This window comes from Myxocyprinus asiaticus, chromosome 22 (genome assembly GCF_019703515.2).
Source record: "Myxocyprinus asiaticus isolate MX2 ecotype Aquarium Trade chromosome 22, UBuf_Myxa_2, whole genome shotgun sequence".
Lineage (NCBI taxonomy): Eukaryota > Metazoa > Chordata > Actinopteri > Cypriniformes > Catostomidae > Myxocyprinus > Myxocyprinus asiaticus.
In genome coordinates, this window is record NC_059365.1 from 17,158,441 (window position 1) to 17,184,353 (window position 25,913).

General features: G+C 39.1%; 2 pseudogenes; both read left to right on the forward strand.

Annotated features, from left to right (window-relative positions):
* LOC127413178 (protein FAM149A-like) overlaps positions 1 to 11,257 on the forward strand; it is a 34,456-nt pseudogene extending 23,199 nt beyond the window's left edge.
* Positions 11,258 to 11,791: 534 nt separating this feature from the next.
* On the forward strand, positions 11,792 to 25,373 carry LOC127413179 (cytochrome P450 4V2-like; annotated as a pseudogene).
* The last annotated feature ends 540 nt before the right edge of the window (positions 25,374 to 25,913 follow it).

Consider the following 25,913-nt stretch of genomic DNA (forward strand, 5'->3'; position numbering starts at 1 on the left):
TCCCGCCTCACCTGAGAACGGGGTTGGAGGATGGATCCAAGCCTCTGCGCGTGCAGAAAAGTGGGGAACCGCCGGAGCTGGTGAGGGCGCTTCCTGAGTGAGACCAGCATCAGGAGATTGGCAGAGTTGTTGAACGACAGAGGTGAGCTCAACGAGCTGCGACGCCATCATCTACAGATCCCGGTCAGAGACGGGCAACCAGAGAGATACACGAGACAGGACCAACTAGGCAGAGAAAGTGAGGTAAGTTACTTCACACCAAACAACAATCCAGCAAAGATACTGACACAATGAAGGGATTAAGTAGGCAGTGAATCAGTGGAGAACCAGGTGCTACTAGCATGCTAATTAGTGGCATGATCAGCCTTCCCCTGGGAACAATCAGTGTTCCCATGGAAATACTGATCATGCATGCCGGCAGTGCCTGAGACACATGAGGGAGAGGAATAACAAAACAAACAGAACAAACCGACGAACTCACCAGAACCGTGACAACATTAACTGTGGAATATGTTGTTAACTGTGGTTTCTCTTGGTATTTCTGATATTAATATCGGCATGAAACAGAATTTTCATTGGTCTGTACATGTATAACAACATTATTATGGATGCAGGAGGTGTCAAGCAAAATGTGGAATGTCAAGCACAAATTTTACAGTGAATAATAAATAAAAATTAAAACATTAAAAGAAATGAAAATAAAATCAATATAGCCTACAAATAGGTAAAAGTCCTGTAAGTCTATCAATAATTTTTTATGATAGGACACCATTATTTAATTAAATAATAATAATAAGAAGAAGAAGAAGAAGAAGAAGAATGTTACATTTATATAGCACCTTTCCAGATTTCAAGAACACTAAACATTCTCAAATTTAGCACAGTTTTAAAGAAGAAGAAGAAGATTCCTCATTTTACAAAAGGAGGAATATACCTAATAGATGAATAGGCTACTCTATTGAGGAGGTGAGACTTTATTTTTGGAATAAAATCTTAACCAGATAATTACCTTAGCTGATGTGGATATAAATGTTGTCAACTTTTAGAGACGGATAGACAAGCTCCGATGTGAAATCATCACTTCAGGTCAGGAATTTAACATCGCGCTCAGGTTTAGGCTAAAAATAAATACATGGAAATCACTTGTGAATCTGTGATACATTAACATAGACATTTCAAGAAGTGGAAAGTGTATATGACAAGCTCCAGATGCACACAATTAACAGAGACCGCAAATTGAGTCGAGACCACGCCCATCCGATCTGAAATCACAACGTTCGCATTTCCATTCATAAGGTTTACAATTTAGAAATATTGGCTGCACAGATTCATAAATTAGTTATAATTTTGGCTGTTTATTTAAAATGTCGCTTTATCCTTGTGCTTCTTGGATAATCAGTCATACAAATTTTTTTTTAAATTATTCAGATGAATCAGTTATTTGTTTTGAAGTCATAATTCCTGCCTTTCCGAATAAGGCATTTGGCTTTGGGCACATCCCTAGAATATATTTTGACTTAACTGCTCTGGCAGAAGTATGAACAAGTGAGAAATATACTTATATACAAAATACACTTATATTCAAAATAAATTCTCTGAAAGCTTGTCTAAATATCTTATATGTTGCTTCTCAAGTAAGTGTATCTTGTTTTGAGGATTTTTAGATATTTTTAAATGGAAAACAAGACAAAACACTTGATAACAGTATAATTTTTTTGCAGTGAATTTTTTTACTGAATTAAACTTAATGTATTTTTTTTCCTTTAATTCAGTGAATGTCATTTAGAAGTATTTAAAAAAAATAATTTTGTCGTCTTTATTGTGAGTAAGCACGTTTAATACAACCTTTTAAGTCAAGGCACAAGCTGAATAGTCGGTTAAGGGCTAATAATTAATCGTTGCAATAATCGCCCGAATAGTTGAATAATTGTTCAAATAATCGCTAGATTAGTTGATTATCGAAATAATCGTTAGTTGCAGCCCTATTTTGGTACAGTATGAAAGACTTCAGCATCAAGATAAGTTTCATAAATTCAATAATTGGTCTTTTAAAGAAAATTATTATATATATTTTAGTAAGAGATACTGCTTAACTAAGAAAGTTAAACTCATGCTCTTTAAAAATCCCTCAATATTATATATAGACTAATGTATTAAGGTGTTGTTTAAATGCTGGAGTTACTCCTGAACTTTTTTAAGGTCAGTCTTATCTTACAAATAAATGTTAGGGGTGCTTTATCTCTTGATTAATGGACTCACTCTATTGATTGGTTTCTGGGCTTGCTCTTTCTTTTCGCTTGACTGCACTTATCTATTGCTTTGAAATATGCACTGAAGCCTATCATACATTATACATTTGATATAATACATAAAACCAACCCTCAAGGATGAAACCGCTCACCTGATTAAAAAATATGTTATTTGGAGCAATGCGAACAGTGAACATACCCACAAGCAATGCATTTATCAGTCTGGCCTGGCTATGGCGGGAATTTGCTTTTTTCCTCATCTCCTTCCTCTCTCTGTGCCTGCAGGCTGTATGTAGAAGGCCACAGTCTGGCCCCGGGCCTTTGGTCTGAGCTGTCTGTCCTCAGCTCCAGCTCTCCACTGCCTGATGATTCACTCTGCCTCACTGAGGAAGAGGAGGTGTATGAGGCAGAGGGCAATATAGAGGAGTTTCTGGCATATGATGGAAAAGAAATGTAGGTCACGAGTTGTCTTTTGCACAATCTACATGATCTTCCATTGGTATTGCAACAAAACTGGTATTCTTGCAGTAAATTAACAGATTCAAACTCATAAATATCTATTTATATAATCTATTTATAAAACAAAAGCAGTTTACCTTTGTTTTCATGTGAAGAACATTGATATTCACTAATTTGGTAATTTCCTCACATTCACATTTCATTAAACAGAAAAAACATTCAATAGCTGGACATCTTAACTTTAAAAATGTTAAACAGTAAAACAGTAGTTCTCAACTGGTTTTCCTTCAGGACCCAGATTTTATATTGGACATCAAGTGGTGACCCAATTCAGTATTAAAATTGTTTATTGTTCAAACAAAAATGTCCTTTTGAAATGTGATAATTTGATGGTTTCATGCTCTTGGCAGCCAGTAATTCACTGCACAAAACACTGTGTTCTGTGCAAACCATGTTTATCCTTGTTGCCAGATAATCCATATTTTCTATGATGCCCTTGTCAATGTTGGCATCGGCCTAATTTGGCTCATGTCTGAGCCTGTCACTTCTAGCAGGTGACAGATACATTTATGCCAAAATACTGCATCATTTGATTGGAAGCACAGGCTTCGATGCCAACAACAAAAGATATGGGAAGCATTTTCACCTCTCTTTTAAAAGTTGATAAGCCTATTTCTTTTACTATCCAAAGTATGTACACAATTATATGATGAGCTGTGTTTTATTATTTGCATTTAGCATTATTTTTTCTCTGCTGCCCACAACCCTATCAGAACAGAGCTGCAACCCATTTTTGGGTTGTAACCAGTGTTGGGTAAGTTACTCAAAAGTAATCTACTACAAATGACTAATTAATTATATAAAAAGTAATCACATTACTAATTAATTTACTTTCTAAAACACTTCATAGAAGAGTTTTTTTGCTTAACGAATTCAAAATAATGTCTATAGTTCAATAGTTCAAATGTTGCACGCAAGTCATACACTCTTACAATGAACCCTTACAATGACTCATTAGGGAACATACACCCTTCAGCTGTCACAGAAACACAAACAGATGTATATTTGAACATAATTCATGTTTTACATTTTACAACATTTAATTTTACATTTTAGAAATGTGTCACTCAAGTAATGAACTTAAAAGTAATTAAATGAAAGTAACTGTAATCTGATTACTAGAACTTAAAACGTAAAGGGTTCCACTAATTATTTTATTTTATTTTACCAAAAAATAATTCTTTTTTGAAAAATTGTCATTATCTTACACTCAACACTGGTTATGACCAACCATTTGAGAACCACTGCTCTATAAATCCTCTTTCCTGAAGTTTTATTAGTTGTAAATAGTTAGTAATCAACTGGTTGGGTGGTCAATCTGTATTGCATGTTTTGTTTTTGTTAAACAGATTGTTTGAAGAGAACATGAGTATATTGTAACTCTTGCATTATTCCATTAACCGTAGGGAGGATGAGGAGGTGGATCGGAGGAAGTCCTCTTCCGTGGTCCCCAAGTGTGGAGTTCCGCCTGTGTCCCCCCAAGCATGCATCCGTGACGCAGTTGCAGATGAGCTGTTTGATGACATATGGAGGATGGTGGTGGGTCTTCTGGAGGAGCTCTTACACAAGTACTGTGAGAAACAACTCCCAGGTGTGTCTGCATTACTTAAACCAATAAAACCATTCGTATTTATCAAAGAGCAAAGCTTTTGCATGCTTAAAGGCCCCATTAATTTAAAATGTATGTTTTTTGTCTTTTGGATTTGAGTCCATCTATACTTACTGAGCACTTTATTAGGAACATCTGTACACTTACTTTTTCATGAGATTATCTAATCAGCCAATCGTGTGGCAGCAGTGCAATGCAGAAATGGTTCAGGAGCTTCAGTTAATGTTCACATCAACCATCAGAATGGGAAAAAACTTGATCTCAGTGATTTCGACCATGGCATGATTGTTGGTGCTAGACCGGCTGGTTTAAGTATTTCTGTAACTGCTGATCTCCTGGGATTTTCACGCAGAACAGTCTCTAGAGTTTACTCAGAATGGAGGCAAAAAAACAAAAACATCCAGTGAGCAGCAGTTCTGCAGACAGAAACACCTTGTTGATTAGAGAGGTCAACGGAGTATAGCCAGACTGGTTTGAGCTGACAGAAAGGCTACGGTAACTCAGATAACTCAGATAATCAGATAATCATCTCAGAATGCACAACACATCGAACCTTGAGGCAGATGGGCTACAACAACAGAAGACCACATCGGGCACTTTATTAGGACTATAGTGAGTATAATAGTATACTCCTAACAATGGTCAAAATAAACTTTAATTAGATATACCAATTTAAATTATCAGCCTTTCTCTTTTAGAAAAATAAAGCAAAAATGATTGATGATTATTGATGAAAATAATATCATCGTACAATCAGGGGACGGAACCGAATTTTCAACCAATCAAATGCTCTCTACAATGAGATTGTGTCCACTTGAGACCAACTAGAAATTGCATTTCAAGTGAAAAAAATGCATTTAATTTGTTTTTCAATGTAAACATGCTCTAGGTGGACGTCTTTGAACCTTACGTTGTGTCTTGCTGAGTGTCGCATTTTTTAAATGCAGTGTCAAGGAAGAACTTTACATTTTTAAGAAAGCTTCTCAAGACATTTTGTCATATTAGTTGCACTGCGTCTAGCTTTTTTAACACAAGAACATCTGAAAAGCCCTTTAGTCAGTTCCTGCTGTGTTTATGGCATTTTTTAGTAATCATATGAAATTCAGAGTTGTTAATTTGCCAGCAGTGAAGTGCACTGTTGGAGAATTCCCTTGATATCTAAAGCTCTTTTGGCATCAGATGGAGCAATGCAGAGGAGAACTTTGGAGAGCTCCAGTCAAGAGCCTTCCTCTCAGCTCCCTGCTAAAGGACATCACATTCTGTTTTCCAGGAGTTCCAGTAGTAGGACCACAATCCTGTCAACCTGCAGCAACAATGTATGAGTGACAGCCTCAAACATGTGATCAACTTTGTTATAAAGATAAGGACCTGTCTGTTTCTTTGTTTCCATGTTATGAATTTGACATTTCATTTCTTCTTTAAGGACTCAAGTGCCTTGAAGATAAATTTAAATGGTGTAATGACAATCCAATCAAAGCCACTGCAACAGAGACATCAGGGATTTGGTGAGAGAGCCCTGTAAGTCTGCTGGATTTTGGAAAGTTCTATCTGACCTTTTTATGCTGCTATGACAGATTCTTCTACATAACAACAACCACTGATATATGAACAGTGCGTATACTTGCATAGTTGTTGGCCAATAACATTATTTGTTTTGTTTTTCTCAAGACATTAGGGCTTATTTAATGAGGAAAATAATTAAGAGGTATTTTGATTACGGATAAATCAGCATGAAAACAAATTAAATTTATCTGTTTTTTTGCTTCTTTTAAGATATGACACAGATGATGAGGCAAGCGTGTTGATGTGTGTGAAGACCCAGGCTCTGAGAGGGTTTGGTATCCTCACACAAAAACCTGCAGCCCAGCACAGACTCCCCAGACTCAGCGGCAGAGTTCGGATGTTCCACAGCCTCACAGGAAATGGAAGCCAACTCCTACGAGGAACAAGACTGTGAGATATAACGCAGCAAACATGACATGCATAGCTTACATTCACAAATTTATTTGGCTGCTTGTTTAATTAAGTTAATTAAAATGAGCTAATGCAACACAATTCTTGAATTAATTTATTTTGGGACAAAATGTATGGTCTTCATTTGCCATAAACACACGTATGGAAATCCAGACCTAGACCAACACAAATAAGCTGGAAATTGATTTGGGCACTTTTTTTTATTGTATTTATTTATTTATTTTATCTTAGCACTCTACTAAATTTAAATATTATTTATTTATTTATTTATTTATTTTTCTATGCCAGAAAAATTACCAATAGCCAATGCTTGTTATAAAAAAATAAAATAATTGCAATTAAGTGCACTGCTTCATATCCTCTTAGGTTTTACATACGGTTTTGATTGCGGCAACTTCTTTTTGCATGATGCAGCTATTTCAAAATATGTGGCTGCAGATTATTCAATGCAAGGTCTTCTGGGGTCCTGTTAATAACAGGTAAATGCCTTCTTTTGAAATGCAGACTCCTTTAAAAAACGCTTGTTAAATTGGTCCCGAAGCTGCATTGCACCTAATTAATTGTAACACTTTTAACCTTGTCATCACTTGGAAAAACCACAAAAGTAGCCCCGAGCTCCTGCAGTGGTATCAGGCATGAGTAAACATGTGGACTGCTAATTAGAGCAAGTATGTGTGTTCTTGGGTCTGTTTCTTGCAGATCCACTGTGAATGAGAGCCTGCCCTCTCCACCTGTGAGTGCCATTCAGAACCACATGCTTCCTCACCTTCACTCCGAGTCTCCAGAGCAGGAGTTCTGCATGCCTGTTTCCAGGCTTGTGCAGGTAACAATCCACACCAGTGTCACTGTTCAGATGACCACTGATCTGCCTTATCTGGCTGGATTTATATTTTTAATTGCACTCTGCAGAAGGTCATTTGCAGTTCTTTAATTTGGCAGAAAATAAAAAAATCTTTTGGTTTTAACATTTGCCACAATCCTAATGCCAACTAGGAGAGATAGAATCTAAGTTAGTCTTACCATTTTTGCCCTAGGTCGGTAAAGGTTGTAAGCCCTAGCCCTCCCATAGACCAATCAACAGCCTATCTTTAAATCCACTGGGACAAATGGGTTTCAGCATCACTCGACACACAATCAGCTAGCTGTGCAGACTTTGAACTCTGTAAACAGAGAAAGAGACTATTGTCTGCATAGTTTGGTCAACATGACATTGGAAATATTAAACATAGCTGCTCTCTGCTTGTTATACAGTGGAAAGTTAAAATACCTTTGTAGAGCCGAGGAGGGCGGGGCCGGGCTGGAATGACGCACGTCTGGTCCCCAATCAGCCTGATGGGGCATGCGAGGGATAAAGGCGGCCGGGCACGACAGTTCGAGAGAGAGAGAGAATTACAGGCAGCTGCGCTGTGTGTGTTTATGGTTGTGTGTTTTTGTTTAACTTTATTCATTAAACTATTATTTAAGTTGTCAAACCGGTTCTCGCCTCCTCCTTTCCCTGTAAGTAGTGTTACACTGGTGCCGTCCCCCGGGAACGCGGAGGGGTCGAGAGAAGCTCCTCCACCCTCTCAGGCGAGGTAGGTATTTAATTTGTCCAGCTTGATGCTTACAGTTTTACAGGAAAATATTTACTTTAACATACAAACATCACAATAGCTTCTGTAGCAGTGTGGCCTTTCTTGTGCCAGTCTCTCTTTCACCACATCTACTGGCGGTGTGGCTCTTTTATGCCACTCTCCCCATGCTCACTGAAATTAGAGATAGGTGTTAGACATAATTTAGCTCAGGTGTAAGCGCCCTTACCGCTTTCTCTCTCTCCGGAGAGATGCTTGACACCCCCCCCCCCCAACCCCCGCAGACAGCAGTCTTCTCTCGACCCCTCCACGTTCCCGGGGGACGGCAGGGCACTCCTCCGCCCCCGGCAGTGGCTCCCTTGCTCCAGGTGGTCGGGGAGTCCAGTCCCCACTCGCCTCGCGGACGGCGGCCGTTCTTCACATCCAGGTGGTCGGGCTACTCCATCTCCCGTCGGATGGCAGCGGTGCTCCCCTGGGTGGACGGCAGTGTCGAGGACACTGCGACGGGAATCCCTCCTCCTTCCCGTGTTTTGGTATCAGTGTAACACTACTTACAGGGAAAGAAGGAGGGGAGAACCGGTTTGACAACTTAAATAATTGTTTAATGAATAAAGTTAAACAAAAACACACACCCATAAACAAACACAGCGCAGCTGCCTGTAATTCTCTCTCTCTCGAACTGTCATCCCTGGCCGCCTTTATCCCTCGCGCTCCCCATCAGGCTGATTGGGGACCGGACGTGCGTCATTCCTAGTCTCTACAACCTTAAACTATCATTTTACCATCTTCTTGAAAGATATGAACTCTGCACATATTTAATTTGGTTTCAGGGTCACTATGATCTTTCTCTGTGTCTCTTAGCTCAGAGGGAGGACCCTGAGAAGTGGAGCTACCAGTGCCATGCACCTAGGAAACAACCTCCCACCTTTAAGAGAGCCCACATTGATGCTGGAGCCTCTATCCCGGCCCAATACTACTCACACATCCAGAGTAATGCTCCCTTACAATTCTAATTTTTACAGCAAAGCATGTCTTTTAACTGGATATGGGTAGTTGAGATGTACATGGACTTTTATTTAAACAACATGGTTAGAAATGTATTGTAATGTATAAGGGAAAGTGTGTGTCTTAGGTCAGTGATTTCCAACCAGGGTACGTGTATCCCGAGAGGTACGTAAGCAGGTTCCGGGGGTACGTGAAAAGCATTGAATTTTTATTTGTTTAACCTACAGTATAAAACAAAATGTATGGTTTAAAATAAAAATTATAAGCATTAGGGATGGGCAAAAATATAAATTATCAGATTAACTGCGACCTTCAGTTGAACAATATAGATTCTTAAAATACCAAATTCAATCTCTGATTCTATTTGAAGTTAAGGTTCGAGAGCCTTTCACTGCATGTTAAGAGTAAAAGTTTGGTTCGTTCTGTGTAACATATGTGCTATCAGGGTCATTGTGCTATGACAGATACTAGGCAGTTATTGCTAAAGTTAAGTGTTTTAAGTGCTACAAAACCACATACCAAAACTGAGTTTCTATACAACTTTGTGGAAACCTGATACCGCGTCCTTCCAGGAAGTGATATAGATACTTTCCTGGCTCAGAATCTGCTGTGGTAACAGAGTTTGAAATAGGTTCTAAACATGCTGGAGTATATTGTTAGGTGTAACTCATGCCATGTTTTTGTTCTGCAGTCAGACACACCCATGAAAAGGTCCTTCACACCTATGGATTTTGCCTGTAATATGAGGACATGTCGAGGGCCTGGCAAAGGTGGGTCACTTTTACAAAACACGAGCCTGATTTGGCAAATGTCAGGAGAGACAACACAAGCACATCATGGCTTTAACATTTTGCATCTGAATGGGAGTTTATACAGTTTTCCACTAGCAATATGACAACAAACTGACAGTATTCTTGTAAATATGGTAAACAGCATATACCAAATAAACAATTACGTGCACGTCCTCTGGAAAAACTGGTTATGCTGGCCCTTGCCATTTATTATAATCCATTTTAGAATTCTTCACATAATGTTATTTAATGCATCAGGGTTTTTATTCCAATGGGCTAATTGAATGAACCGTCCGTTCTAACAATTTGCTCAAATGATTGGATTTCCCAGCGCTATTACAGTGCATATTCTGAATAAGGTGTTTATATGACATATAATATTGATTAATACAGACATATACCAGCTGTCTTATTCTAATTTTGGAAAACAGAATATTGGCTTTATCCTGAATATGTGGCAATCCAGTTAACGCATGTACATGATATACGGTATATACACTGACAAAATTGTGATTAATATCTGTATATTCTTGTGTATGTTAATACAGTCACTGAGAGCTTTATCTGGATGTCTTTTACTGTAGGTGAGAGCACTTCTATGGGAGTGACAGGGTTCAGTATGGGTATCACCTCTTCTACAACTAGTGAGTTCTTAGAGTGTCCCACACCCAGCAGGAGGCGTATAGCAATCTCCACCTGTGCTGATGGGGAGGGAGGGAACATGCCCCTGCTCAACTCTACAGGTAAATGTGCTGCTAAGCACTTATGTTTATACACAACAAATGCATGTGAATACTTATATTCACATACAGTACATAGTTTAAATGTTGATGAGTATTTTAAATGTTGATGTTTATTTCAAATAGCCATTAACATCGCAGTCTGCTCTGCATAGTCTTGATACGTATGTTCAACAAATGAAAACATTAAGCAGTGACAAAGGGGGCTTAAATAAAAGGAAAATGTGTGAGTTATTCATAAGATATGGACATTGTTTGGGCTTTGGGACACTGGGGATTAATTAACACTTTTAAATCAGAATGCTAGGGAAGAGATAAACAAAATGAAAAGGAAGTTCAAATAAACCATCGATTCAATCTGCTTTCAGGTGGCCAGAGTCATCGGAAACAGTTGAGCCGGTTTCTGGTGCATGCGAGGAAGAAATTTCAGCCAGTCATGCAATAGCAGACCAGTTCATTTTGTAATTGAACACAATTGCAATTATCGAACACTGCAAACACTGCTGCCAAAAAGGATAGTTCACCCAAAATGGAAATTCTCTCATCATTTACTTACCCTCATGCCACCCCAGATGTGTATGATTTTCTTTGTTCTGCTGAACACAAACAAAGATTTTTAGAAGAATATCTCATATCTGTAGGTTGAAGATCCTAAAAGCATATAAAGTCAGCATAAAAAAGTAATCCATATGAATCCAGTGGTTAAATTAATATCTTCAGAAGCTATAAGATGTGGGTGAGAAACAGATAATTTTTTAAGTAATTTGTGGATTACATTAATGCTGCCTTTATGTGCTTTTTGGACCTTTCCATCTGGAAAAGAATATTTATTTCCCTGTCTAAGCTTATGTTGTCTTTCTATTATTATTAATATCACTCTATTTACCTATTTGATGAAACACAAAACTACAATAAAAAAAAAAATAAAAAAAACTTGTGTTGGCCATTTAGGGTAATGAGTAATCCCTCTAAACCCCATTTGCTGCTCTTTTTTGTATCTTAACAAAAGACGGCAGACCACTACTGACCACTACATTTGTGCCAAACTACAACACACAACTAGAAACACACACATGCAAGCCACAAATCAGACCAATATTTATATATTCCTGAATTACCTTTACTGTCTGTTAATGTTTAAGCAGGAGGCACTTCACCCACAGATAACCTTCATTCGTCCCAATTATGTTTTATAACTCCATCTGTTTGATCAGACCAATGTTTTTCCTCTGTCTGTATGAAGCAAGTTGAAATAGTTAAGTCTGAAGTTCAATGTGAAGCAGCCTGTGTGTTGCATCCAGCGCTTTAGCTACGGCCAGCTTCATCCAACAAAATGGGCATCTTTTTTGGATTATACATTCTGGGGATCATATTTATAACCATTCTACTACTTCTTCTGGCATCCACTACATATCATCCACTTAAAAGTTACATTAAAAAATCGAACGAAATGTGGCCAATTCCAGGAATGGCGGGCGCTTACCCAATTTTTGGCAATGCACTGCAGTTTAAAGCCAATGCGGGCTGTAAGGATTATGATCTTTTTGTCTAGCATCAGGTCTGTGTTTTCATCTTGTTGTCATTATTTTGTATGTATAATATAACAGTGATATTACAACATTATAAAAGTGTGTTTCTGTTAAAGATTTTTTCAACCAGATTATTGAAGGCATGAAAACAGACACCTTCCTCTGGCAAAATTGTGGGTGGGACCAGTCCCCTTTCTGATCTTGCATCATGCAGAAAATATTGAGGTGCCTTTAACCCAAATATCTCCCCTCATTATTTCCATTTTGATGTACATATTTACAGTGGCCTCTGAAAGTATTTGGACACTTAAGTTACACTATGCAAACATATTATGCTAAACCTTTTCTTATGCTAAAATTTTCCTTACTATTGACTTTTAAACAGCTGGTCCTAAGCTGAGATACAACAGGTGTACTGTATTTCATCACATTAACTATGGACATGTTCCTTTTACAGCTTAATAACCAGAAGATTTTGTCTTACATTTTGAACTATACATTTATTTAATTATTTAAACAAAAAGTTTCAAACTTTTTTATTATATAATGCAGTGACATTCATACATTGTGTCTCACTTAAAGGAATAGTTCAACCAAAAATGAAAATTCTCTCAAATCATTTACTCACCCTCATGCCATCCCAGATGTGTATGACTTTCTTTCTTCTGCAGAACACAAACAAATATTTTTTAGAAGAATATTTCAGCTCTCTAAGCCCATTTAATGCAAGTGAATGGTTACCAAAACTTGGAAGCTCAAAAAGCACATACATGTAGAATAAAATAATCCAGTGGTTAAATCCATGTCTTCAGAAGGGAAAGGTGTGGGTGAGAAACAGATCAATATTTAAGTTCCTTTTTACTATCAGTCTCCATTTTAACTTTCTCATTCTTCTTCTTTTGTTTACTTCTTTTGTTTTTGTTTTTGTCTACTGGGCAGGGAGGAGAATTAATAGTAAAAAAAAAAACCTTAATATTGATCTGTTTCCCACCCACACCTATCATATAGATTCTGAAGATATGCATTTAATCACTGGAGTCTTGTGGATTACCTTCTTGCTGCCTGTATGTGCTTTTTGGAGCTTCATAATTCCGGTACCCATTCACTTGTAAAGACTTCCAGAGCTGAAATATTATTCTAAAAATATTTGTGTGTGTTCTGCAGAGGGTGAATAAATGATTTTCATTTTTGGGTGGACTATCCTTTTAAGTGTCCAAATAACTTTTGGGGCCAATGTATGCTTTAATCACTGTTTACATTTTATTCTCAAATCTATATTTTCCTTTCAGGTGGTCCACAGCAATTCCAGACACACTGATAATCATACTCATATAGATTCCTGCACCCCTGGCTTGGCACAGGCCTGTTCACCAGGTACAGTGTGTTTACCAGCATTTTTATGAAGATTCTGCTTTCTTGCACTGATCTACTCCTGTTTGTAGTAATCTTTACTGTTACCATTATAAATGACTTAAGAATAAATAAGAATGTAAGTAAAAAGTTGCAAGAATAAAAGTGATAAATGACACATTTCACCTTTAATACATAGTTAATGTAGTGCTTTATATCTCTGACTGTTATCTAAAAAGGCAGTTATCATGTCCTTCAGAGCTCATACTGCACATTATGAAACATTTAAAGTCAAACTAAAACTTTGTTTCACATTTGGTTGAAGACCACCTGCCAACTGGCAAATCTCACATCTCATATTTAAGAGCAGCTTGCACCAAGCATTCCATACAAGGTCTATCAAATGCCCAGAACTTTGTTCATAATAAACTAGACTGGAGTGGACACAAGGCCATTTGTTTTGTTCTTAACAGCCTTGGCCAAGCAGCTAGTCCAAACAAGCAGAATTTTAATATAAAATTCTATCCATGTACCCTATTGGCCTGTACTGTATTTAAGGTATTTAAAAAAAACAACAATAAAATCACGTGACAAGGGCAGCTTTCTGTCCTGTGTTGATATTTTTTTATTGAAATATGTCTCTTTTTTTTAAACAGCTAATAGACCTCAGTTACATCACAGCTGTGAACCATGGTTTGCTGCTTGCTGGTCAGCGTAGGTGATACTAGATAGAAGGACATTCTCGTTCCAGGGAGCATTCGAATGAAAAAAAAAAAAAAAAACCTGTGCAGTGCAGTTCTTATCAATATGTTTGGTCCATTTTACCAGAGGAGAAAAACAACAAAAACTACCAAATGAAGGTGTACTATATATCTGCTAAAGGTTCTTTTTGTCAACTTTTAGGAGTGCACTAGAATTAAAGATAATAGACATGGACTGAAAGCCATAAAACTCAAATGTATATATTTAATGTTGAGATTACAGACTTGTCATTCCCAACTTTTCTTCCCACTCAAATCAGCACAGGTGAAAAGTGGCTCAACTGGTGAAAAATGCTGACTCCTACATTCCACTTCTTCATTCTGTCTGACTTCCTGGAGGTAATGAATGAACAACGGATATTTTGATACAGAAGTTGGAAAATCATGCAGATGGGGAGCTGTTTAACTGCTTCAGCAACATCACATTATGTGCTTTGGACATCAAATGTGGTGAGTGCTGCATCAAATCTTTCCTGAACATACATTAAATTACAAATAATGTGAATTAGCAACAGAATTGTTTAACTAAGCATCTCTAATTATTTGCCTATTGTTAGTCAATCAACTAATGCTTTTGCATGCAACATTCAATGATCATATTATCAATATTCATTGATAATACGATAACAGCCTTCAATAAGGGGGCATGAATAATTATCTGTGTTACCAATAATACAAACAGGATGTTTCTTTACAACAGAAATTGCAATGGGCAAGAAAATCTATGCACAAAGCAATGCTGACTCTGAGTATGTCCAAAGTGTCTATAAATAGCAAGTTCCAATGTTAGAGCATACTGTATTTTGAAGCTTCTTACTAGTAAATAAAGGAGCCATGTTATAGAGTGTTAGAGAGTGTTAATATTCCTCTTGCAGAATGAGTGACATCATCACCAAGAGACAGAGAGCTCCATGGCTGTGGCCAGACTGGATCTACAACATGTTAGAGGAAGTCAAAGAACATTCCAGAAGACTGAAGATTCTCCACTCCACTCCTTTACTGCAAGTGTGAGTAATCAATTAACAATTAAAGGGCTCATGAAAAATTCTTTTTTTAAATAATTTTATTACCTTACCTGAACTCCAATTATAATGTTAGCAAAGTTTTTTTTTTTTTTTTTTTTTTGCACCAAAACTGTAATTATTTAGTAATATATGATAATTTTCCACCCTGTCTCTGGCCCTCTGTCTGATATGCTCAGTTTGGGCCTCAGCATCTTCTTTAAACTCCAATGTTAAAGCCCACTGTTATGATTGGCTAACATTGTACAGCCCTTTGAAACTCAATTGGAAGGAAATTAACCGATTCCACAATGATACAAAACTAAATATCAGGGTTCACACATAATGCACACCCACCACATTTCCTTTAAATGTATTAAACTGTTCACTCAAGCACAGCAGCACCATAAACTATCAAACAGTCATGAGATTTGAAACATTCGTGAATGAAACAGGTTACTTACAGTTTTGCAAGCGGGTCCAATAGTGTTTGTTTTAACTGACCCATCCTTCAATAACAGTTCCTTTGCAAAGCTTGAATCATATTGTGACTGGTTCACAAGCAATACACGCTGATGTGAGCCAAAAACACATACAATCCATGCTGAAATGTTCTGAACACACAAACATTATACAATCCATGGTGAAACAATCCTGCACTGACGTAATCAGAAACTGTTAGCCTTCTTTTACTCTTTTTCTTATGATTGGGTGCTTCAACAGGCCAAAGCAGAGATGATGGTCTTCACAGGCATGACATCTCACATCTCCCATGTCTGTTTACATACAGGACGGCATGCAATTCTCTCAGCCAGCGGATGAGTAGTTGAATAGAGCAGAACCAACGTGTCTTTAAAATTTGTGCTTGTACCGCTTGAACCAATTAGAATGTGGTGCACATTGCCGGAAACTCATTAAAACGATCAAATATGTCCATCTAGTGAATTTTTACATAGACCAACAATTAGCGCAGGTGGGAGCAAAAATGCATCCTGGACATGTTTATACTTAAAACAGCAAGACGCAGAATCGGGACCTCTTTTAAGATTTTTAACTTGACATTGATTCTTTTAAAGGGGTCGTGAAGTGCTATTTTTTTAATTTTATTATCTTCCCTGAGGTCCAATGATAATATTATAGAAGTTTATTTGCACCAAAACAAAACAATTTAGTAATATATGATCATTTTCCATCCGTTTTTGGCCCTCTTTCTGAAACGCTCAGTTTTGGCATAAGCGCCTCCTTAAAACTTCAACGTAAACGCCCACTGTTATGATTGGCTAACATCATGCAGCCCCTCAAATCCAGCAAACTCAATCAGAAAAGAATGAACAAGTGCCTCAACAGAATAAAACAAAATTGCAGGGTTTACACATAATGCACATCCAACAGCATCTGAATATATTATACTGTTCATCTTAAGCACAACTGTTATCATTCAGCACCATAAACTATCAAACAGTCATGACATTTGAAATATTCATGAATGAAATGATTTACTTGTATTTTTGATAGGGTCCAAGTGTTTTTAACTGCTCCATCCTTCAATAACAGTTCCTTTGCAAAGCTTGAATCATATTCTGACTGGTTCACAAGCAATCTACACTGCCATAAGCAGGAAAAAAAAAAAAAGAACACACATAGTCCAGAGCACTTTTAGCCTACACCTCAACTGAACGTCGGCTGACATAAAAATATGCACACTTCTGGCGCACGCATTGATAGTAGTATAGCATGGGAATTGACTGAGGAGGAGTGACTTCTAGCTGCTTCGAGTCATTGCTTTCCTGTTCCTGAGAGATAAAAATGAACAAACTTATGTCTTGCTCAAGCAATCAACAGGTCAGGCTTCAGCAAATTGAACAAGAGAGGAGTACTTAAGGAACACGCCTCTTACAGCTTTGACACCTTAATGAATCATTTGTTTCATATCAATGCTTCTAAATGAGTATCGCACTGCCATAATCATGTGATTTTACCTGCAGGTGTAGTCAGAGTGTGGCAAGGCACACAATTACAATTGATGAGTCTAAAACAGAAGTAATAAATTTACTTAACTATTAAATACAAAAGTCTATGTTGTAGCCAATAATATCTCAAACAGTATCACACATAACTCAAAGGAACACTTATCTCACCCAGGGTAACTAAAAAATAAACCCATGTCATAACATAAAATGATATAAATAACATTAAACGGAATTTAAAACATAACTATAACCCCCAATAACTTTTAAATGTTAATCAATAACACCTCCAAACAGTCCCCAAAACCTGAAAAGATGTACCTCATTAATTAAATATGCCATTTTGCCTTTTGCACCAAGAAAAGTGAAAAAATGCAAACATCTGATCGATCCATATAACCACTGATCTAAAGCCTGAATAAAACAAACAAGAAATGAATTAAAGTGGATGAGGGCATACTGCCATACGTGTTATTTGTAGATGTGTGTTGAACCAAGGAGATGTTCCATTATATACAAGTCCAGATGTTTATGTAAATAGTTATAACTTGCATTATATGATTTATATGAATGACCATATACTGTTATGTGTTATAACTGCACAATATTATCAAGCTAAACTGTTTGCACAATGTTAACAATCTTATCAAGTAAAATAATGGTGTTTTAAAACCTATTTGGGTTCTGTTACATTCCTCCTGACCACCAGAGACAGTGTTACAGTAATGGATGATTGCAGTGCCAGCCAGATAGGTCGAAAAATAGGATACCAACGAAGTCACATAGTGACGTAAGCCGAGCTGAGGGAAATATAAGCCACTGCAGCTCGGCACCCAGCCTCTTTCGCTTTTTTGCCTTCAGATTAGATCATACAATTTCATTGCATCGTCTATTACAGTTTTTTCTCTGAGCAGCGAAGACTCGTCCTCCCAAGCTGTGATGATACATTTTGGTTTGGATTGGATTATATTCTACAGACTTTGGTCGGTGAGTTTTTTATTCATAAGGAGCTCATTTTATATCGTCGTTGTCACTGTGCCTCTTGTTTTTTTTCCGGAGGTGTGTCATCTGCGCTTTGGGCTTGGTTTCCCCATTAGCCCATATCTTTGTTAGCGTATTAATATCTGTTGAATTTACATGCCGTTGGATTCGAGGTGATGTGTTTGCGTTTTTCCCGCATTTTTCCCACAATTGTGAGTGTTATTTTTCTTTGTCTTTACGCCTGTTGGTCCTATCCATGGGTGTGATTGAGCAAATTACATGGTACTATCACTCTGGTATCCTTCCTCCACAGATCCTCGTGGTTCATCCGCTGGTTGTGATGCATTTGCATATTGCTGTCACTCCTTGCGTTTCTATCCGAAGAGCTACTTGACAGTCGATATGGCTTACAGCTCAATCACCTGAATTTTAGACTCTGTATAATGAGCTCCTTCCTGATGATGGGCATGATCATTGCCCATCATGCCTGGGACTTCAACACTTGTGTGAAGCGCTTACAGATCCATGATCACACTGTAGCTTGCTGCCTTTGAGAGACAGTTGCGTTTAGCTGATCTGGACCACAACCAGGAAGCTAATCTTGTAGAGCCGGAACCGGTTTCACAGCTTTGTGGTAGGCTGCCATGTGCTTGTGCATTCAGACAATACTTCAACTGTTTTCAATCTGAACCAGCAAGGGGCACGAAGTCGAGGAGCCTCTTAAGGCTCTCTCGCAGCATTCTCACTTGGTCGCTTCCCCGCTTCGCATCATTGAGGGATGTCCACATGCCAGGGGTAGCAAATCGGACACAGATGCTCTGTCCTGGAACTGGTTACATCCAGGGGAATGGAGGCTTCACCCAGATGTAGTCAAGGGGATTTAGAAGGAGTTCAGTACAGCGGAGGTGGACCTCTTTACCTCGGAGGAAACATCTCACTGCCCACTGTGGAAACTGGTTACATCCAGGGGAGTGGAGATGTAGTCCAGGGGATTTGGAAGGAGTTTGTTACAGTGGAGGTCCAGACCATGGTTTCCTCTACTTCTAACTCTATTAGTGAGCAGACCGAGGTGGCTTCCCCCCAGGAAGAACCTGTTATCCCGGCTGGGCTGCCATATTTTGCACCCAGAACCAGCCCATCTGAAATTATGGGTTTGGGCTCTTGGACCAACTCCCTTAACAGACTGTGAGCCCTCGGTTGTTCACACTGTTCTCAATGCGAGGACTACTTCTACATGACTGCTTTATGCCCATTGCTGGAAGCTTTTTCGTTCAAGTTGTGATCTTGACCCTGTGCATTGCACAGTTACAGCAGTTTTGAGTTTCCTACAAGGTCTTTTCAAAAGTGGTAGGGCGTCTTCTACCCTGAAGGTTCATGTGGCAGCCATTTCGGTGCACCACTCACCCACTGGGGGCTCATCTCTGGGTTCCCACAGTTTTATTTACAGCTTCCTTAAGGGTGCAAGGCATCTTAATCCTGCTTGCTCTCCCCATTCCCCAGTGTGGGACTTACCTTTGGTGTTGGAATCTCTTTGTCTACCTCCCTTTGAGCCATTGGAGAATGCAGACCTTAAGTGGAAGTCTTTGAAAGTGGCCTTCCTCCTGGCCATTGCTTCCACTAAGAGGGTTAGTGAGCTTCATGCATTGTCCATGAGTCTGTCCTGCATGAGATGGAAACCGGAAGGTGCTGGTGTTACCCTCTGGCCCAGCCCGACCTTCCTTCCTAAGGTGCTCCTGCATCAGTTCATTAATCAGTCTATTGAGCTGTGTTCTTTCCAACCAACAGCACTTGAGTCCAGTGATGATGGACGTTTTCTTTCCTTGTGCCCCATGCAGGCTTTGCTATGTAAAGGCTACTGTGCAGTGAAGACGATCTGATCAGTTGTTTGTCTGTTTTGGGGGCATTAAGAAGGGTACCCCTCTATCCAAACAGAGGCTGTCACGGTGGGTTGTGGAGGTCATCACCATGGCATACAAGAAGGTTCAACGACCCTTGCTTGAGACAGTCACTTGCCATTCCACCAGGGCAGTCTCCTCTTCATGGGCTGCATTCAGGGGTGTTTCCCTTGTGGACATCTGTGCTGCGGCCACCTGGTCCTCCCTATGCACTTCTGCAAGATTCTACAATGTCAATGTTGCCTTATCCCATGATGTGAGTTCTACTGTTCTCCAGTGATGACCCCTGTTGTCTGGTGAGTCATTCCTCTTGATTTTGTTGGTACTGGTCATCCATTACTGTAACACCATCTCTGGCAGTCAGGAGGAATGTAGCAGAGTGCTGGTTATGTATGTAACCATGGTTCTGTAAATTCCGGATGACCGCCAGAGTTCCTGGTCACTCAAAATGTGCTACAATGTTCTGAGGCTGGGTGCCGAGCTGCAGTGGCTTATATTTCCCTCAGCTCAGCTTACGTCACTACGTGACTGCGTTGGTATACTTTTTTCAACCTATCTGGCTGGCACTGCGGCGGTCACCCGGAATTTACAGAACCATGGTGTAACAGTTAAGGAACGGGCAAGGAGGAGGTGAAAACCAGCTGAACAGTAAACAAAGTTTAATGATAAACTTAAAACCAACATAAACAAATGTGTTGCGCGGCCGTGTGCATCTCTCTCCCTCGAACTGGAACCTGGGGGAGATACCAGGGGAGGCGTGGGGAGAGGGAAAGGGCAAGTGGAGACACAGAGAGAGAGAGAGAGAAATTACTTGCTCGCCGGTTCCCGGACGCGCTGTCGCCCGGTCCTCAAATGCTCCTCCGCCCCCTGGTGGAAACCAGCTCGCTCCTCCCCCGGCAGATGGCAGTGAGTCCTCCGGCCCCTGGCAGATGGAACTGCTCCTCCCCTTCTCGGCAGATGGCCGCAGTTCCTCTTGCTCTCGGCAGCTGGCAACGACCCTGGTCAGGCAGACAGCCGCGGCTGCTCCCCTGGTGGATGGCAGTGGCGAGGACTCCGCGACAGCTCATCCCTCCTCCCTCCTGGGTTTTGGCACCACTGTAACTGTTAAGGAACGGGCAAGGAGGAGGCATGAACCAGCTGAACAGTAAACATAAAGTTTAATGGTAAACTTAAAACCAACATAAACTAACATGCAGCGCTCACACATATGTCTCTCTCTCCCTCGAACCGACGTCTCCGGCTGCCCCTTATCTCGCTCTCCCGCTGATCAGCTGATTCAGCGCCGGCCATGCTCCATCATGGCCTGGCCATGTCCTCCTCCTCATCACACACAGTTACATACGTAACCAGCATTTCCTGTTATTCTTCTTTCAAAAGGGAAATTTATCTTAATTCACAGTAAAACAAGATTGATATGGAAGATCAGTCATAAAGTCAGCAGAATTAGACAAAGTAGGATAATGAACAAATTTTGCTTTGTGTCCTATTATTGTGGATGAGGAAATAACTTGAACCCTTAGCTCTTAACTCTTCAAGTCATAAAATGTTGAAAGTAATATGCTGCTTTAAAAAGGTATAAAACACAGGGCATATTGTGCTTGTGTAACATTTGTTGAATGCAGACACAAACAATAAAACAACTGTCAAATGTTTTAATAGACACATAATAGAGAGGGACCCATACAGAAGAACATGCAGTTGAACCAATACAGTGTTCCAGAAGTATCAGAAACCGAAGACAGTTGCCTCATCAAAGGTATGTGTGAACTCTGCAGTGACAACTTTATAGCCAGTCTCTCTCTCTGTCAGCGCAGAAGCAGATTTGAATCACTTTCGTTAGATTATGTCAGCATTCTAACTGTGTATGTTGATAAATAACCAGTCAGTCACTGTGATTTTGACAATCTTGGAAGTTGGTCTGGTATAAATTGACCATATAAATATTTTTAATTACTTGTTGTTGTTTTTAATTGGCCATATTTACTGCGGAATGTTGTTGCGATGAAGTCACAACCAGCCCAGTTTGCTGCCCCCCCCCCCCACCCCCCACTTAAAAACTCGTTCCAGTGCCGAATACAGTATCATCCTGCACTGAGGCACACATTGCTGGAAACACATAAAAATGGTCAAAGACGTCCATCTTAGTACTTGTTTACATACACCAACATACAATAGTGCAGATGCGTGAAAGAATGCATCTATGATATGTTTGTGCTGAAAAAAAGGCAGCAGCTGAATGAAAGACAATTGCTTCTCCCTTTCAGAGTTGTAACTTGACACCGTGTCTTTTAAAAGCGTTGAGAAACATGGCAGTGGTCAAAGAGTCTGTGTAGTTTATGTTTATATACAAAATAATTCAAAATAGTCCAGATGGGTCCCCTTTGGTGTTATGTTAGGAATAGTTACCCACACAAGGCCTGCTCTCAACTTGAACTGCGTGCCAGTGGGCAGGGCCAAGAGTGCAATTACACATGTTGTGGGATGTGTAAATGCAAATGAGCAATGTTTTCGTGACTTCACGTACAGACAGATTTCAAAACGAGACGTTTCAGCAGGATGGCAACTATAAATGCTCTTTTTAGACTGGGGAGGAAGTTTTGAGTTCTAAATTTACAGTATGCTTTTATAGTACAGTTACCTCTTATATGTCTAAGTATCAAGAAAAAGTAGATTCTCCATTTCATGACCCCTTCAAAAGCAGGGCGAGATGCATGATAACGGTCAAAGCAGTTTGTCTAGTGCAAATTTATGTGGAAAAACATTTAGGAAGGTGTCCTGTTTACTGTAAGTCCCCTTTGGTGTAGACAAATATCCCATGACAGATGATGCCCATCTCTCTCCTCTTCACCTGTCTGACTGAGTGCCAGTGGGCAGGGCCAATGGTGCAACACTATAAAAGTTGGCGTTGATGTCTTGCTGTAGAGGCAGTCTTTTGCTGACATATTGGTCTTTGTGACGTCACAAAATTCACAAATTTCAAATAAGCCGCTTGAGTTTTGAGTTCTCAAAGTTACAGTATGTTTTTATAGTAAAATGATCTCTTATATGTCTAAAGATCAAGGAAAATTTGACTGCTGATGTCATGACTCCTAATGTATTGTCAAGGTAAGGTTGCATCAGTCTCTGTATGGCACAAGGGTTATAGACGAGAGTTACACCCGAACCACCAAGTTATGAAATACTGAATTTTCTTTGTTTGTTTGTTTGTTTATTTATTTATTTGTTTAAATTGTTTTTTTTACCTGAAGGTTATCACGGAGAGAGCAAAGTTAATGAGCTCTGAATCTGACAGCAACTCTGACAGGGGACATAGGAAGAGAAAAGCTTTCGTAGACATGCTTTTAAAAACTACTGATGAGAATGGAAAGAATCTGAGTCATGAGAATATTCAGTAGGAAGTGGACACCTTCATGTTTGAGGTACAAAAGATAAGTTTGTCAAGACAAAGACTTGCTTGAAAGTAAAAAAAAAAAAAAAAAAAAGTCTGAAAAAGCCTTGAAGTTTGAAGGTTATATAGGCATTAGGTACTTAAATATTTTAAGAGCTATAAAGCAACATGGTTAAACAGTAGATAGATAGATAGATAGATAGATAGATAGATATATAGATAGATAGATAAATAGTACTACAGGAAGTGTTTGGTATTCAAATCTTTCATCACATGATGTGTTTAATTTAGCATAATGCATGGCATGAAATAGAATAGAATAGAATAGAATAGAATAGAATAGAATCTTTTATTGCCACATGGTAGGGCTGGTGGAAAATGATGTAGGTATAACATCTCAAAAATACAAAAATATGTACTAAATCAGTTGTTCCATTTACTTTATAGTCATAAAAGCACCATACCAAGATACGTGATATTTCTAGCAACCTCATTATGTGTTTAACTGCATCTCCTGTATTCAGATTGGCAGGTTCATCAGAGCGCCACTTGGGGGTGGAGGACCTGAAAAGGCTGCGCTATCTGGAATGTCATCAAGGAGAGTCTGCGTCTCTTCCCTGCTGTGCCTCTGTTTGCACGCAGCATCTGCAAGGCCTGTCACATCAGTAGGTGGCAGCAGTTTGTCAAGTTGCCAAACAGCGCACCAAATGCTGCCAGATCACAAAGATCTGCACCGTTTGATGTCACTCTCATTATTTGCATCCCAGCGCTGTCACAGCTTCTATTTCCATCTCCCATTGTTAAATATGAAGCAACCTGAGTGTTTATTTCTTCTCAAAGCTCAGAATCTCTCGCACCAAAGTAAAAAAGAGCAGCTGGGTGGAAAACAGTAACTTTTCAGGATGGAACATGTTGCAAAAGTCAATAAATTCATCCGTTTATCAATTATTTATTAAAGCTTTGTTCTTTCTCTTACACAGCAGTTGTTTTGCATATGCTAACCTCTGTTGTGGTGCAATGTCCTTTTTTAATTCTCAAAACTCTGAGGCATGTATAACATAATTATAAGACTGCGGCTGTTTTCTTGTGTTGCTCGATTGCAGATGGGTTTAAAGTCTCAAAAGGAGTTAATGCAGTCATCATACCATATGCTCTTCATAGGGACCCACGCTACTTTCCAAAACCTGAGGAATTTAGACCGGAAAGGTTTCTGCCAGAGAACAGCAAAGGGAGACATCATATGCATTCAGCCCATTTTCAGCAGGGCCAAGGAACTGCATTGGTAAGAAAAAGAACAGAGAAACTCAACAGAGAAGCAAATTGTCTTTAAACAGCATTAACATGGAAATGAAAAGCATGCTATAATGTAAGTCTATATAATATATGAGGCTTTATACACTAAAAAATGGAAACCTGCAATTGTTAACTTTTAAGGATCTATTTCTAATTGAACTTACCCACAGAAATTACTTTTATTGGTGTTAACTAAACTTGTTATAGTGTAATTTCTATAACTTTTTATGCTTCATGGAGGTCTGCTTACCCCAGAGTCAATGTGCTTGTTTAGCATGGATGACTCAATGAGACAAGTTATGTACTTATCCTCCCACTCATCTCCAGAGTGTTTGGGCCTCTGTCCCACCACTGAATAAGACAGATTGTATCTCAGCAAGTGGGGCTTGCAGGTTCAGGCCACAAGCCTCACACAGCAAAACTGAGCCACACACCTTTGGAGATTTATTTCTGCACTCTTTAATCATCTTGCCTCACAGCAAGAAGGTCTCGGGTTTACCTTTCTGTGTGGAGTTTGCATGTTTTCCCTGTGTTTGTGTGGGTTTCCTCTAGGTACTCCAGATTTCCCCCACAATATAAATATATGCAGGTCAAGTGAATAGGAGACTTGCCCATAGGTGTAAGTGAGAGTGTGAATGTGTTTGTCTGTGTGTTAGCCCTGAGATGGACTGGCTACCTGTACAAGGTGTTTTCCTGACTTTGGCCCGAGACCGCTGGGATAGGCTCCAGAACTCCTCACACCCTACATAGGACAAGTGGCTATTGAAAATGGATGGATGAAACTAGCACAGCTACTGTATGTCTGAAATCGAGTTGCATGGGACTATGGACTATTTGACTGCAGAATGGTGCAATTGACTCATCAGAATCATGTATTTTTATAGAGCTGTGTAAATGGTGGTATGAACCAACTCAATAGAGACAAAAGTATTTTTCGCACATGAGACTACATACCTTAGTTGTAAAGTATAGATATATTATTTTATAAATCTAACCATATGATTCTCAGTGTCTCTTTTTTGCTGAATGCAGGACCAATTAACCTCAAACAGATAAAATCTTACAGTTTGTATTTAAACAGTAAGCTTGCACACTTTTATTCTGGCTACGTAAATAACTGTTGTCAAATTATCTTTTTTCATTTATTGTTTTAACACATCTGGTGTTGATTACTTAAGGAAGACAATGTACAACATTTGTCATTTGATTTTATACACATTGCAGAATTAGATAAAATTCACCATGTATTGTACTTTGAGGAAGTTCCAAACAGAGTTTCAATATTTGGCA